Below are 17,316 nucleotides of genomic sequence, written 5' to 3'. Positions count from 1 at the left end.
TAATATTTAATAAATAATAAATATTAATAAATACTTCCACTACTGAAATATTTTGAAAATAATATGCAGAGGTAAGAGTAACCCACTCTGTTGTCCATGAGTTTTCAATTTTCCCTATTGATTTCCAAAACTACAGGAAAAAAAAAAGAATTTCCCTAAAACGCCTCAGAAATATCCAACACCACCATTTAACACACTATTATTATCCTGTGCAGCCAAGTACATAATGCTTTATAGGTGGAGTCAAAGGCTGCTGTTGACTTAGCAGTTTTATCATGCATTTCTGACACGTACCTTCATCCAATGAGAGTATCAACCAAGACTAATGAAGTGTTTGTGTGGTTTTTGATGGCATAGGATCTGGAGTTAGAGGATAGGAAATATTGCAGGAGCTAGCCAAAAACCAGCTTTTCCCAGAAAAGGGGTTGTTGCAGGCTGGATACTGAAATACCGTAGCATTAGTATCTACCAAAAGCATTCCAAGTTCCAGCCAAACCACTGCATGCTTATGGACGACTAACATCTCCACAGAAGAAGTGATAATTGTCACTAATTATGCCAGTAATCTGACTTATCATAGAATCTTATTCATGAAGAGGAGTATGGATTCCCACTGCTAACTGAAAAAAAGTCTCTGTCTAACTTCCAATAAATATAAGACAGGAAAAGACTGACTGTCTACCCATTCTCTGATAAATTTATGCCTATCATAGAATCACATCACAGAATGTTAGGGATTGGAAAGGACCTCAAAAGATCATCTAGTCCAATCCCCCCACCGGAGCAGGAACACCTAGATGAGGTTACACAGGAAGGTGTCTAGGTGGGTTTTGAATGTCTCCAGAGAAGGAGACTCCACAACCGCCTGGGCAGCCTGTTCAAGTGTTGTCACCCTCACTGAGAAGAATTTCTTCTCAAATTTAAGTGGAACCTCCTGTGTTCCAGTCTGTACCCACTGCCCCCCGTTCTGTCACTGGTTGTCACTGAGAAGAGCCTGGCTCCATCCTCATGACATCCACCCTTTACATATTTATAAATATTAATGAGGTTGCCCCTCAGTATCCTCTTCTCCAAGCTAGAGACACAGCTCCCTCAGCCTTTCCTCATAAGGGAGATGCTCCACTCCCTTAATCATCTTTATTGCCCTGCGCTGGACCCTCTCCAGCAGTTCCCTGTCCTTCTTGAACTGAGGGGCCTGGAACTGGACACAATATTCCAGATGCAGTCTCACCACCCCCCTTCTAACACACCTTGTGGCCTTCCTGGCCACAAGGGCACAGTGCTGGCTCATGGTCATCCTGCTGTCCACCAGGACCCCCAGGTCCCTTTCCCCTACACTGCTCTCTAACAGGGTGTTCCCCAACTTATACTGGAACCTGGAGTTGTTCCTGCCCAGATGTAAGACTCTATACTTGCCTTTGTTATATTTCACTAAATTTTTCCCAGCCCAACTCTCCAGCCTGTCCAGGTCTCGCTGGATGGCAGCACAGCCTTCTGGCCTGTCAGCTACTCCTCAAAGTTTTGTGTCATCAGCAAACTTGCTGACAATACACTCTATTCCCTCATCCAAGTCATTGATGAATATATTGAATAGTACTGGTCCCAGTACCAACCCTTGAGGCACTCCACTAGATACAGACCTCCAACTAGACTCTGCCCCATTGACCACAACTCTCTGGCTTCTTTCCTTCAGCCAGTTCACAGAGCAATAACGACATGAATTAGCAAAGTCAAAGTGGCACGAGTGAGTGAAATCCAGTGAAACAGTTGGTTTAAAGACAGATTGTGACATGTAGCTGAGTAGGACTGCAAAGATGTTACGACAAGGAGGATTTCCATGTCTACCACAGTCAGAACAAATTTAAATATCATGCATACATCTCCTTCTAATTCAAATCCTCAGAGTAAGCATCTACTTCTGCTGGCAGCCAGGGCTTTAGGATGCATCAACCTGCTTGCCTGGACTGCAGAGGAAAAAATTTAGCCAGGAAAGCAGATGCAATGTGATTAGGTAGCCAGAGGGGAAGAAAAGGAAAAACAAACAAACCAAAAACCCACCCACAACTTACGCACTATTTCTCTAATGGAACACAGGGAACCTGCCCCTTTCCTCCAAGAACTGTGACAGTTTCTAACCAAGTATTAATCAGCTATCTACAACACTTATTAATTCAGGCACCCATGCACACTGAAAGATCAGACTCAGTCTCTATTATCTTGCAAGAACAGAAGCATTTCATTATACCTACATACTCCTGGCTTACATAAATTAAGCCCTGCCCTGACAGACTAGAACTGTGTGCATGTATAGTGTAAGCCCCAAAATATTCTGTATTTTTCATTCTAATATAGTCAAGTGCAGCAATTTGCTTAGCTGGCTTAGGGAATCTATGAAGCAGCAGAATATCCTGTACAGAGTCAGTACTCCTAGACTAGCTTTTTTCCTCAAATATTTTTTAGAGTGTACCATGTCTTCCCACATTTGTGCACCAAGATCTTCACTTACAGCAAATATCTCCTTTCTGGTCACCTCACATAAGCTGTCTCTGTAGGAACAGCGAAATATTTCAGGTGCACAGAACCAAAAGGAACGGGCTGCCATCACGAAAATGTTTTCTTCAAATTCTACCCCCGTCAGCTTCCCGTCCAAATCTGGAGAAACAGTAAACACTGGTAGCATGTGTGACGGAATTTCCTACTTACTTTGAGATATGACAGAACAGTAGGAAGCTCTAAAAATACAATTTCTACTCACAACTGGGAAAAAAACATGGATTGAAAGTGGTTTCTTGTATAAGAACTGAGCGAACACACACAAGTGTGTTCAAGGAAAGTGATTACATAATCCTACAATAACTCCTGAATATTAAATATTCTGTGTAAAAATAAATTCCATTACCTACCAATTCTCAGGTATTTAATTCTATTTTGACAGAATAACCTATCAGCAGCACTGAACTGGCTAACGCTCAAGCCAGTTTCAAATAATTCAGAATCCACCACCATGTCTTAACCACAGCTAGAATGAAATACTTCAATTTTGGTTTTGCAAAATGTAACCCACTTCCAGGAATGAAAAGAGGTCCAGAACTACTGGTTTACCACCATACAACCAAGTTAATATTACTAAAATCTAAATTATTCCTACTGCCATTCCCAGACACCATAAAATAAAGGTTTGTTGTGAAGGCAACCAACAGGTGACATTTCTAAATTCACTTCATCATCTTGTTGGCTACTGCTCATGTTTAAATGTACAGCATTATCAAGTGACAAACTGTTCCTGTCATTGGACCAGCTGCCATAAACTTTTTTTTTCCTGAGCTTCTAGCATTAACTAAGAGCTTTCTGGACACAATTTCAATTCAAACAATTTCTGACTAGCAACAGTACATTTGGAGACAAAAAGGGGGTCTTTGCTGTCACCGTGGTTTAACTACCCCTTTGCTAATCAGCAAATATTTAACAGCAGCAAATTTTAATTTTTAACTTAGTTCTAACTTAAGTTGTGGAATGCTTCCGATAAAGCAACCAAGAGCACAGTCTCTGTTCAAAAGGCCTCAAGCTGTCTAAAAACATCATCTCACAAACACCAGTTGCTGATGCAACTACACAAAAACATTACATACATCGTATATATGTTATATATATATATATATATGGATATTTGGAAGTCAGCTTAAAGTCATTCATGACTTCAAAACAATACAGAAAATTTCATAATGTTTTCATCTACATCACACTGTTACTGTAACAGTCATGATTTACTATAAAAACTACCCAAGACAATAAGGTCTCCCTGTGGTCGTTCTTCTCCACTTTACATTTCAAGACTGAAGAGGGAAACAGAACTTGTAATCAATTAGAAACAATTTGGTAGGAGAAGGAAAGATGCTGTTGGTGCTTTAGAGAGGATTTAGAGCCTCTGTCTTTCACATTGTTTAGAATAATTTCTTTGTATTGGTTGAGTGCATCCAGGAAGGATGCACCTCAAGGAAAAAGGAACTAAACATATGACTCTAAAAAAAGCAGCTAGGAAGAACGGGAATAGGCAGAAATCCTCAGCCTCTTATTCACAATTAAAAATCCAGGGAACAGCACTTAGCAATGGCAGCTGAATACTCCACAAAAATCACTGTGGTGTTCTACAGCAAAATGTTACAAAGGATAAAATGGCCATTATGTTTAATTCAGTGTTGGCTTCATGTTTTGTTCAATATTAACTTGTCTGCACTGATGTTTTTTGTACTATACGGAAAATGGTTCAGCTGTTAATACAGATATGACACAGCCACTTTCAATGGCAAGATAAATAACTAGAACTTGGAATAGAAATCATGTACAGTGGTCTTCTTGTAAGGCAGAAGGGAATGTGAGCATAGAAGGACTATACAGGACTTATGTCATTAACCTGTATGTACAAAACACAAGCCCAAATTCATAGCACTTAAGTCTATTCACATCAACAGCCTAAACATAAATTATCAAATCACTTTCATAAAATACAACACTCCTGAAGGTGTCAGGTTTATTTGCTAAATGGACAACTTTGTCTTCTCAAGAAATCCCATTCATTAGTGAAGTTTAGGATTTTTTTTGTTAAAGAACGTCTCCCTTTTTAGCTCAGTATTAAGGAGGACATGAGAAACAAGTACAAAAGGATACTTCTTAAATCACATTTATGGAGCTTTTTCTGAGCAAACCAGTAGTTTTTCTTAATTCATGTATATATAATCTTTAAAAAACAAAAACTTTCTTCACTTCATCAGATGGCTACCAGCTCATCAGTTTCAAAAGCACAGGAAGGAAAGGCAGTTCTAGACTGCACAAAAATGGTCCTCAGTCAGACCTTCTATTTAGAAAATCCTGTTTCTAACTCTTGAATGTGAAGACAGCCTTGAAATGTGAGCTGAAGACAAAACATTGCATCACCACCTTCCCAGTGTTCCAAAACATTTACATAAACAGTATCTAAGGTGCTAAACGTTCCTACTCCCACTAAATGAAAAAATAAATTGAAAAGTGTATTTTTGAAAAAGTTTTGCTTTAAAGTGTTTTTGTGACAGTCAGCAGCATAGTAAGAGTTTTGGTGATGACTGAAGCACCTAGGAATTAAGACATAAGTTGAGAATGCCGACTACTTTTCCACTCTGTATCAAAGTTTTACCCAGCCAACATAATGAAAGAATTTTTTTAGGAAAGTTGGAAACAATCACTAGAAAAAACTCATTATTTTGAATTGTTAGTCTTCTGTTCTCTTGGGTCTTGCAAACTAATGCTTTTCAGGCACAAAAAAGAGGCTATTTCACACTGCTAATACTGCTTCTGCTTGATAATGGTAGCAATGCTCTGAATCATAATGGCACACAAGCAGTCATTACCATAACTGTTACAACTATCATGTAATTCAATGGTGCCCCAGCGGCAAAAATGGGGATACAGTCAAGATGCTCAAGGTGCCAGCAATCCATGTATACCAGCATTCCCAATGCTTCAGCACTACTGGAGCAAAACCAGTACAGTGGTAGCAACCCTTTATTTGAGGACATTCACTAAATTACAGAAAGTCTTCAGAATCCAGAGGACTGGAGTTTCCTGGAGGAGAGGTGAAAAAAAAGGAGGGGGGATGTTATAGTAGATCAGAAACTTTAAACATTTTTCTCCATCTTAAGCAAAATGCTATGAGAGAAGTCTGCTTCTCGCTCACTCAACTTTAAATCTGAAAGCTACAAATAACTCCTTTTTTTATGATCATCTCAACAGAATCATCCCATCAGATCATTCATACCATGAAAGACAACTCAGGATCTAAGGATTCCCTTGAGCCACAAGTAACAGACATGAAGTCCTATATAACAGTACTTTTATCAAAACCAGCAGTACTAACTAAATTAAAACTGATAAAGTAGTAAGCAGGCATGTGAGAAGGAGAGGGGGAGGGGTGGCTTATCCATTGACATATTTAAATGGCAACTTCAGTAGTTACAAAAGTTGAAGACAGCACTACTAAAAATTAAAAATCATTCAAATACAGGAATAGAAGATACGGCACCTTTCAAACTTTTCAGATCTTACTGTCTTCCCGTATTATAATTAGAAGAGTATCAAAGTTTCCCGTGTTAAACCACCACACCTTTTGTTCTGTGATCTTTTACAATAAGAGAGTCATTGTTAGGAAATTCACACCAGTGTGGCAATACTGGTGCCAACTCCTCCAGCAGTCAGGACACAAACATACATACCCTGCTGCGCACAGAGATTCTAGGTCGTGGCACTACAGCCTGTAAGGCAGCTTTGGGCAGGTATTTATGGCCAGTCTGAGCCAAGACAGAGCCAGGAGGAAGGCTGGTGAGGGTAATGGAAAAGGAAGCTGAAATCACAATTTGCTTTTATTCTTTACTGCACTTTTTGCTACTTTACACCCCAAATTTTTTCAAATGAGTGTCCTGTATTTATCACATTGCTAATCATTAATAACTGAGGTTTTGTTTTATATAAAAGACATTTTGACTTCCTACTGACATGATTATATATGCAGAGAAGTCCAACATCTTAACACTATTATTGTCAAAGAAAACAAATACTGAGTTGTTAAGCAAATCATTCTAAACAACAATTGCAAACACCAACTTTCAACATAACCAGCTGCCAAGTTCAGCTTCATTAATATTTATAGCTTGACATCAGTCTGAATTATACTTTTCAGCTATTTAAGCACCTCAGAAAGGAACAGGAAGCTAACTTTCAAAAATCTGCTCTATATTCAACACTTATTTCAATCTTCTTCAAAGAAATAAGGCAATGCACTCATTTTATGGTTTTGTTTGCTTTAAACAATTTTTTTTTTAAACAGAATGGAAGTTATTAGCAATACAATCTTGGTCTTCAACAATGCAATCTCTGATAAACATGCTCAGTTAGACCTACTGAATGTGGAACTACTTGCACGAAGAGTTTTGGACCCGCTCAAGCACGTGTGAGGTCAGGGCCCTAAATTTTTGGTCTTTTGGGTTTGGCATAAAATCGTTCTTCAACATTCACATCTGATTTCCTCTGAAAGTGGCATTTAAATGATAAGTAATCAATCTTTATTACTTCCACCAAAAACATACAAGCCTGCATTTAGGCTACTTCCTTGCAATACATTACAATTGATTTTCACAGTCTAGCTTTATCCCCATATCTAAAAACCTAACTCTTTAAATTTGCTCCCAGGTTTCAACGTTTTCCACTTTTATATTAGTTCTTGTTCGTTTATGACTCAATCTGAAACTGTAGTAATAAAAATTCCCCGTTATTTTTTTAAGTCAAAACTTCATAAAACTGAAGTTACTTTTTAGTTTATTTACATACTCAGCTGAAGCAGAGGCGGGTTAAGCTGATATACAGTATCCATCCACAGGGCAGTACCACTTTATCTAGTTACTTAAACTGGTTAAAGTAACATTATGCAGTAGCTGGATAAATACAAGGTTAGAGCTGGAGACAGACCAGACCAATTTCGTCACTGTATTCTTGCCCTGAGGCCATCACTATGTTTTGCTGTCAGGAGCATTTTCCATTGCTTATTAGCCAATGCTAAAAGTATTTGACACAATGGGACTTATACCTTTTTTCCCCAAGACACTTCTCCACAAGCTAATTTACTTTTCAATCAACAGGAAGTCTTTCTCAATTTGAATTTATTTTCTGCAATACATGAATTGCCAAGGACAGGGAAAAGAAATCAAGTTGGCCTTTGAATATGAAAGAACCCGAGGAGTTAACTTCCAACAACAGAAAAAGTTACGAGCCAGTTTTGGTTGCTTCTCCATGTACTCAAAATTAAAAAAGCCAAGCAAAGAGAGTTAAAGACAGCGAATTTACTGCAACATCGTAGTTTAAAAGGTGAGTGAAAAAGCCAGGTTCTGCAACAAAAAAAAAAACCACAAACTTTTTCCCCTTCTAAGTCTCATTCAGCAAAGTGAGTGCCATCAGAAACAGGGGTGACGTTCCCCTGATCTTTTATTAAATATAATAGAAACATAGATAACTAAAATGTGCATGTTCTTCATTCTGTCACCACACCAGCCACAGAAAGTAGATGAGCAGATCCTGAAGCACCACAACACTTACCCAAGCAAAGAGCACAGCTATATCAAAAACCCCCTCAACTGAAGTTTTAGCATCTCACTTTGTTTTGAAGAGCTAAACAGTTATGAGTTGTGCCTTTATAAAATCACCACTAAAAAAAGACAATATGAGTGGCTGGGGAATACTAGTATGAGATAGTATCCATCGCTAAAAATTTCCTAATGTAAGAAAAAATTCAAAATATTTTTTTGCACTGTCAATGAAAAATGGTCTGTATCTTGATGAACAGCTCCAAACAAGCACTGTGGCTTGATTCTTTTGCACTCTTGTTCACCTCATCAAAAAAAGACTCATCTGCATGTTTAATTGCAAGAACAGACATCTGGTACAATGCAGTTAAAATCCATCAAGGCAGAATCTTAGCCATTTGACAAAAAGAAAAAGTTAGAAAGCTAATTTGAATTTTTTTTTTTTTCTCAGAACCCAAAAATATACAGAAGGATATAAATTTAAATGGTTGTAAGAGTAAAACTTCCTGTGTGGACACACATTTGTGCCAAAGTGCTTTTTTTTGGATTCATACTTAGAAGCAGTTAAAGGTGAACTTAAAACAAACAAACAAACCCCACCAAAACAAATCCCCAAAAACCCCACCGAATATCAATTTCAGAATAAGCGTGTTCCCAAAACTGAGTTAAACTGCTGTATTTACAGCAGTACTATTATAATCACACAAACATATCTAGGAAAAATTTCAATGCATAAAAATCCTGGAAAGAGTCACGAAGAAACATACTAAAAACCACAGAAGTAGCTAGCAATGTTGTGCAGCAACTATGTCAAGCAACATATATTATTTGCCTTCTTTCTTAAAGTGATTTTCAGCTGCTTCAGGTCATGGGTGGATCATAATTCATTTTGGCATGAAGTAGATTTTAGTTTCTGTAATAAGCAGGGATGAGGGGACATATTCCCCTCCTTTATCTCAGAGACAAAATATTTTAATCAAAAATTTATACTTATACTTTCTCTATGATTGTATTAAAAACATTGTTCCTCAAGCTAGTTGCACCTAATAATATTAACTTATGGTTTCTTAAGTCATAGTGTGAAAGCAACAGAGGCCTTGGACACTTGAAATAGTGTTTCACTGTACCTGTAAAGAAAGTGAATGTAAAGGTGACTTAAGTTTCTACAAAAACTAACTTCTGGAAAAACTTTCAAATCACAGAGTTATGGTACTGCTGTACAAAAAGCAGATTCCACTGCTGGCGGCAGTGAGAAAATAAAATGTACTCTATGGCAGTTCAATTGTCTCCAGGAGAGTCATCGGATTGTTGCTAAAGATAAAAAAGAAAATGTCCCAGGAGAGAAATAAAAGGTTTTCATATGCACAAGCAAAGGGCTAGACAACCTGTGCCTCTTCAGCCACACACAACTCTTAATACACACAAGTTTATAACTAGACCATGCTGACACAGGGTTGCTGGGTAATTTCTATCTCTTGGCTGTAAGAAGCAGCAAAACAAGAGGTCCTACTACTGTTAACGCTAGTCAGCTCCCCCAGGGTCAAAGCATGTTAAGTCCACAGCAGACTGGCCAGTCCCTGGAGAGATACTTCTGTCTTCTAGAGGTGAATCCCTTTCCTACCACCCATGTGATACAGCCATGAAAGAAAGGTCACAGGGCCAGGAAGGTTGGTAACAACTACCTTAGAGCAGCCTAGACATTTCTCATCACGTGTAGACTTAACAGACCAGTCAAACCAAGAATGCCGGCATACAGCTTTTCAAACATTTAGCTTCTTGATTTAAAATCTTACATTCAGTTTAACTTGTAAAACTTTCTCACAAATTTTACTTTTGCCACATGAAGAACACAGTAGAGAACTGCAAGGCACAACCAATGTTTTATGTAAGAAAAAAAGACTCAAGTAGCAAAAACCTGCACCTCTAGGATACAAGATGATCACAGGAGCAGGAAGAAGTGTTTTCAACTAGCAAAATAAAGACTAGAATCTGAAAATCTCTAAGCGTAACAGAAGAAAGTTAACAGTACTCATAAAAACTATGTTCTCTATAGGCTGCTACCAAATCAAACAGCATAAAAGAATAAATTTATGCTAATACAGACTTCACTACCAAAAAATTAATACACTACTGAAAAATCCTTTGTGAGGCTGTTTTTCACGATAGTACTTTTTATAACACTGTCAAGAGCTATGATGAAATTATAAAAAATAAATGCAAGTAAAAACACTAATGACACTTCACTATTCATTTAGATAGCTTAGCGGGCTTCCCCTCACACAGACAACATGATATTATTGTATCACATTTTGCCTAATCCTCTGTCAGGCTATCTAAAATTATCAACTCTTTGTTTTGCAACTTTGCTTCTTATCCTTTCATCCGCTAATTAGCTTTTCAGTCTTCTGGCTGACAGAGTCAAAATATATGAACTACCAGTTTATACTTCACACATTTATTCCGACCAGTGTCCTATAGCATACAGCAGGACTGCTGCCTTACAGTACCTCCCATTTCTCCTGACAAGCAGCATGTTTCTCCACAGACCTAAAAGCTAAACTGGTTAAGAGCTACTTTTAGATCCATTTTACCCTTTTAAATAGGTATTTAAATTTTTTTAAACAGTGGAAGTCACATACGGAACACCAATTTTCTTCCCAGAATTTTTCACAGAGGGTCTATTGTATCTTTTCTAATCCACAGACATTAAATCAGGAAATACATGCCAGATATCCGATTTCAGAACTACTAAAGCTGGCAAGGCCCAGAAACGCAATCCGTACTGACTAGCTGAAACTGGAAAAGGTCATCTCCATAGCTCACTACATGGTAAACACGGAGAACATCCAAACTCCAACCACAACCCGTACACTGATGAAAACTTAAAAACCTCAGAACATTCCCCACAACATGATGCAAACCATAATAAGTACAAAGCCACCCTCTCCCTCTTACCGCTATAAGGCAGCAAAGGGAAGAATTATCTAGCATACTGCCTACAGCTCTAAAGGAGAAAGAAAACCTAAAATACACCAACTCTTTGCAGCAAAGCATGCTTAATTCCCTGAAGAATTAAAAAAAATAAGCAAAAAGTGCAACACGAAGAGCATATGAACAGTAAAGCAGCAAAACGTAAGGAAGTATAAGAGTTTTACTATCCACAGAAAGTGACGGGGAACAGCAATCGGAATATTCTGATTACTATTACCCTAGTTCCTCCACAAGCAGAAATACCAACAGGCAACTACTTGTCTGACAGTGACAGCTGGCTCAAGTACCAAAAAGCACCCCTATTTTTATTATCAGATAGTAGCAGAAAGTTTAGTTTAGATTCACAAGAAAATAAACCCAATTCTTCAGTCCCTATTCCACACATTGTTTGCTGAAAGAACAAACAAATTTATGATGCATAGTTTAGCTGAAAAGGGGGAGAGACAATAAATGTTATGCTAAGGAAGACTATCAGCAAGAATGTCTTATTCTACCATGTCTTATTCTACCACATCGAGTCAAACAATTAGAAATATATGTTACTGTTTGCTCAAGATCTCTGTACTAAGCTAATGCTATTAGAACTGAAGACTGACTTCTTGCTATTCTTTCCCCAAGATAGTGTAATGTTTCACAACTAAAATTTCTGAAATTGCAACGAACAGGTCACTAAAAGCAATTCCAGAGATAATTCAGGCAAATATAATTTATAAGTACTGAGGTGACAGAAAAGTTAAAAGAAAACCACTGGTTTTTTTTCCTAATATCAGGTACTTCCCCCCATATCTATGTGCTAAATATGCTTAATTTATCATATGAAGACAAATAAGACACGAGTTCTTCACAATGACACATTTACTGATCCAGAAGTTATACATAGAAAACAGCTGAGTGAAAAATAAAAGCTAATAATAAAGAATTGAATCAAATAGCTTTAAGCTGTAAGGTAGAAGTATTGCAGATTTTGTAAATCTTCAGTATAGACAGAATTTGTGAATCTAATAGCAGAACTAGAGAGCAATTACTGAGGAAAGCCATTGCAAAGAAGTGGGAAAATGACTGATAATCATTATGACTACCATGATTGCACAAGCCAGACAATATCTCTGTATAAAAAAAGCATTCTGAGAAAATAAACATGATAAAGGCAATAAGTGACTTGGACAAGAGACTTTGCATTCAACCATTCTGTAGAAAATGGGGAATAAAGTAACTGAATCATTGACTATTAATAAACTCATTCAAGTCAATAACTAAGCTTCTTAGACTTATTCTATGATCTCCAGTTGACACTGCTTAATTGCAAATTCAATCTCTTCTGCAAGCAGAAATACACCAGCTCTACTGGAGGAAAAACCCCAAAGAAAAACCTCACTCAAAACCCCAAGAGAACAAACCCCGTTTGAACGCGTTTTCAAATTACTTACCAGTCCTCTATACCTGTCCTCTATACCAGTCCTCTAATCTTTTCCATCATTCTATAGCTTCCATCCAGCTATTCATCCCATTGTTCTAGATGCAGCTATCTCTATATAGGATGTATATTACCCATTACTTCTGTAGAACAAATTTTTTTCCTATCTCTTATTTCCTAAAACAGAGGGCAGATCTCAGGTAAAATATACTACCTCAGAACTACACAGAATTCTCTCCTGAAGCTCCCTCCTCTTCAAGTCATCCTCCAACATCAAGTTTTAATGATCAAACACTCATCACCAAGCAGATCCATGACACACGTACTACCTAAATGTTTTATTTGACTATTCAGTCACAAACTCTGGTAGATGAGGCTTTTCTTGATTCACAGTTTCCAGATTTTTATCTCCAAACGTTTGAGATTATTTAAATGAAAGCTCAGATTTCTAACTAAATTTGCAGTTATATTGAAACTGCAGTAACACACCACCTCATAAGGCTGCCTAATCAAGAGACACTGACTGTTTTATAAATAATTTTTTTTCCAGTACTGACACATTACAGATTGAAGTAACTCCCTTTACTAGACATCCCAATAACAACACTATGAGAAAAGAAAAACCAAATTCACAAGAGAAGTAGGTACATTAGAATTTTACCAATTAGCACTGAAACTTCTAAGCTAATTCTATACATAGGTATAGTTTTACATAAAACAGTATATTCATGAAACATTTACATGCCATATAGCTAACCAAGATGAAAGTATAAAGTATAATGATAACCTCACCTAGTTTCTACAAAGAAAGATCTGCCTGCACATTATTTCACCCAGAACTTCACGGCAGAAAAGCTAATACACAATTACTAACACACTGCTCTGTGCTTCATCCCCCCTTCCACAGCCTCAACTTTTTGCAGGGTGATTTCTTCACTACAGAATTGACTAGTCACCTTCACAAACCACTCCCTGACGTACATCTACGTGGCAGTCCCTGCACTAACCATGGATCATATAGAAAAACTCGACCTCAGGACCACAGGTAATGCAGCACATGAGAGCATTCGCCTTGCTTCTCAAGAGCGCACATGTTCCATGGAATCTGTACCATTTGAGAGAGCCACCACAGGAGAGGAGGGAATTGTCCAGCAACTTCAGTGTAGACGGACTAACTACAAAGCTGCTTGAATTTGTACATGTTCAATAACCCTGCAAATCTAAGGTATTACCTCTAGAACACTTGTAGCAGAAACTGAAATTCAATTCATCTGGATAGCAACAGTACTGGAAAATACACCTTTCAAATACAGAGCTATACAAATCCCAAAGATCTACCTACTATTTCTCAGGAAGACTGACAGTTTTTGTAGGGGATGAAAATGTGACAATTAAGCCGAATAAGTCACAATTGAACATGGATAATTACAGACTGTAAAGACAAACAAACAAACAGCACACAAAAACATCTAAACGCTAACTTTCTGAAGAGATATACTAACAAATATTCCTAAGAGTAGTGAAATGTTAAACACGGTAAAATGAAGTACCTTTTACAGTAGTAAGTGTGCCCACTTTAGCTACGAAAACACTGTTGAATCTTGGTTTTATTCAACAAGCCTCAGCTCTATCCTGTACTAGATACTCCTACATGCATTTTCATAAAGCAGATTGGAGCTTGCAAGATACCAGCCGGTCAAGTGTCTCCAGAAACAAACATTCGCTCATTTTGTTACAAACAGTTCTGCAAACTTCTTGTTGTTGTTTTGGGGGTTATTTTTCTGCCTGGGACACACCTCTAAACACGGCCACTCCTCCCACCCGCATACACACATTTTAACGAGCATCATGTTCAACGCATCCAGCGCGGTTTGTAGTGGTACCAACGTAACCTCAGGACTGTACCCACACCACACACAAGCACTTTTCTCCCCCGCCACAAAGAGTATCCTCGGGGTCTTTCCGCCGTTGCACATTTTGCCCGGCCCGGGCCAGCGAGCCGGCGGGCGGCTCTTTCCGGGGCTCGGCAGCCAGCCGAGCGCACGGCGCTGCGCACCAAAGGCGCCGGGCAGCGGCCTCGGGGCCGCCTGCGCGTCCCGCCGGGGCCCTGTCGGGGAAACCGGAGGGGGCGGCGGGGGCACCTTCGGCGGGCGACGGCCGCACGTGAGGGGGGTGGAGCGAGCCCGGCTCTGCCCCGGGACAGGCGCTCGCCGGGGTGGAGGAGGGGGGAGCAGCAGCAGCCCCGGTGCCGTGGGGGCAGCGCCCTTGAGCGGCCGCTCGGGGCCCCTCCCGCCCCGAGGCACCGCAGCTCGGGAAAGGGAGGGGAGGCGCGCGCGCTCGGCGCCAAAGGCCCCCTCAGAGGCGGCGCGAGGGTCCTCAGGGCGGGAAGGGCCCCGAGGGCGGCCCCAGCCCGCCCGCCTCCCCTCCGCCGCCAGGGGGGAGGGAACGAGGGGGGGAGAGCTGTCCCACACTCACCGTTGAGGCGCCGCCGCGGTGCGCTGAGCCCCCTTCTTCTCAGTGCCGGGGGCGGCTCCGCCCGTCCGGGAAACACGAACCCAAGAAACAAATGCGAAGAAGCTGCTAAAAACGCCCTCCCACCCTCCAAGAAACCCACACACAAAAAAAAAAAAAAAAGAAAAAAAAAAAAACCAAACACAAACTTTCCTCGCCGCCGTCTCCCTCCCCCGAGGAGCACGAACCCAAACACACCGAGACACGCCTCCGCACCGCCCCTCGCACCGCCTATTGGACGGCGCCCCGTCGGCCCCCACGCTGATTAGCCGTTCCGACTGCTCGTCTTTTCTCTCCTCTCCCCTTTCCGCCCCTAGACGCTGCCCATTAGGAAGAGCCGTAGGGATCTCTCCGCCCACGTCAATCACAGAAGAAGACCCGCCTCTGAGCGACTCTAATTGGGCTGTCGCATCACTTTACCCTCATTGATTGGCTGCACTTGCTGGCTGTCATCGCTTAACATTGCCCCCTTCGAAACCGTCACTTGGCTCCCACCCCTTCTTCCCTTCTGCCAGTTGGATCCGAGATCTGCCCCTTAAATGGGGCACTCGCTCTCCCGCCCCTGCTTGCCCCGCCCTTCCGCGCAACGGATTGGGTAGCGAGTTGCACCCTCCGGACATCATTGGAAAAGGGACGTGCCCGTTACATCATTACAACGCGAAGACCCGCCCACCGAGCTGCTCTCCTTGGCCGTCCCTGCGCGACGGCGCTGGGGACCACCTCAGCGGGGGCGGGAGGAGAGGCTACATCAATGTGCCTACTTCATTTGCTGGCCCCAAGGGCAGGGCACTGTGACGGGCACACGCGATAACGAGTACTGCCGTGGCTATGGCGGCTCAGCCAGGCGCCCCCGCCGCGGAACAGCAACAACGCCACATTCCCAACCGTCCCCAACGACATTTACCCTGACTCCGCCCCTCCCTCACGGACACGACGGCCCTGAACTATTGGACAGGGGAGATGTCAGTCGTCCGACTCGCGAGGCCATTGGCGGGAGGCCGACGCCTCCGCAGCCAATTGGCAACCGCCCCAGATGTGACCCTCCGGATGACACAGCAACTGTAGGCGGAGGGGGTAGCCGCGCGGGGGCGGGAAGGAGATGCCTTTGATTAGTTGATTTCATTGTCAATCTCCTTGGAGCGCGGCAGGGAGGAGGAGAGGGACGTGCCGGACCGCATGACGCAGTAGAGGGGCGGGGCGATGCTGCGCGCCTGCGAGCTCCCACGTGGGCCGCCGGCTGCGCACGGGACGGGGGTCGGTGGGGCCATTGGCAGCATGAGGAGCTCGGTCAGAACGCCTCATGGCGGCAGCACGGTTCGCCGCGCTCGGCCCACCGTGTGCCACGCCGTCTGTCTCCGCACACGGGCGTGTGGGAGCACAGCACGGTGAGCTGGGGGGAGGGCGATTGATGATGCCGGACTTGGCGTTCCTTCAGGGTCTGCCTTCAGCTGTGGGGGCTGGTCCTCGGCAGCCTCAGGGCGGCCGCGATCCGGGCCCGCTTGCTGCCCCAGCCGACACATGATTTACGTTTCACGGGAGGTATCTGGGGTTCGTTCGCGCTGAGAGGAACTCAGGCGTCGGCTTCCACTAAGCAGTGTTTTGCCTTTCGTGCTTTGAAAGGCGGCTGCAGTTTCTTTTGGAGTGGAGCCTGAGGCTTGGCAGACTGTGGTGCTCCAGATGGTTTGGTCCAGAATGTCTGCAGTCCCTTCACTGTGCAGGCTCTTTGGGCTGAAAATTACTTTTACAATTTTCAGGTGGAAGCCGTGAACAACAATCAGGAAAACCTGTGAAAAATGGTTTTGCAGTGACTGCAGTATCATTTATAAACGTAATTGTTAAAAATGCTGACCTTCAACATCAGTGTCCTGGGCTTAGGCAGAACCAGGGCTGTGGGGATGGGGCAGTGGGAGTTTGAAGCAGGACCTGACCTGGGGGTGCTCTCCTGGGAGGTGATGTGAAGCCTGGGGCAAGGTGCAGCTGCATTAGCACAGAGAGACAGACATGAGGCAGCACTGCTGGATTCCAGAAAGGAAAGGAAGAAAATGAGAGAGACAGAAGAAAGACTCTCATAGGCCAAAGAAGAGTTTCAGGTTTAGCAAAGCAGAAGAGCATGGCCAGGGGAGCGTGCATGTCTCTTAAACTGTCAGAGAGAGAAAGCACTGAGGGGAATGCGAGGAATAACAGAAGCATGTGAAGGATAACCTAGGAGGACAGAGAGTATCCTTCCTTGTACCAAATTTTTATGGTCACTTCTCACTCTTCTTATTGTCCAGTATTGTTGATGACTGCAGTTGTCTT

General features: G+C 41.8%; 1 protein-coding gene across 6 annotated transcripts in view; it reads right to left on the bottom strand.

Annotated features, from left to right (window-relative positions):
* TNRC6B (trinucleotide repeat containing adaptor 6B) overlaps positions 1 to 15,045 on the bottom strand; it is a 130,414-nt gene extending 115,369 nt beyond the window's left edge. For all 6 annotated transcript variants that reach the window (XM_082046901.1, XM_082046907.1, XM_082046906.1 and 3 more), the window contains exon 1: positions 14,983 to 15,045. The gene's annotated coding sequence lies outside the window, so the exon portion shown is untranslated. The remainder of the gene's footprint in view (positions 1 to 14,982) is intronic.
* Positions 15,046 to 17,316: the final 2,271 nt, after the last annotated feature.

The sequence above is a fragment of the Streptopelia decaocto genome, assembly GCF_964273445.1.
Source record: "Streptopelia decaocto genome assembly, chromosome: 1".
NCBI lineage: Eukaryota > Metazoa > Chordata > Aves > Columbiformes > Columbidae > Streptopelia > Streptopelia decaocto.
Note: the sequence above shows the minus strand (reverse complement) of the source record. Positions and strands in the feature narration are given on the sequence as shown.